We start from the raw sequence: 272 nt of genomic DNA, 5'->3' as shown, positions 1-272 counted from the left end.
CGGATAGACTCAGTAGATGATGAGGTCAGTGCCATGATCCGAAATGGAACTTAGTTTGAGAGTGAGCTCCCCAAAGGCAAGAAGACTGTCACAAGCATGTTTCTATTCACTATCAAGTACTTGGCTAATGGGCAACCAGAAAGAAAAAAAACTAGACTTGTTGCAAGAGGCTACACTCAAGTCTATGGTGAAGATTACCTTGACACCTTTGCACCAGTAGCTAAGCTTCACACGATACGGATTGTACTCTCATTGGCTGTGAACTTAGAATG

Source organism: Brassica oleracea, chromosome C8, assembly GCF_000695525.1.
Source record: "Brassica oleracea var. oleracea cultivar TO1000 chromosome C8, BOL, whole genome shotgun sequence".
NCBI classification, from domain to species: Eukaryota; Viridiplantae; Streptophyta; class Magnoliopsida; order Brassicales; family Brassicaceae; genus Brassica; species Brassica oleracea.
This window is presented reverse-complemented; position numbering follows the sequence as displayed.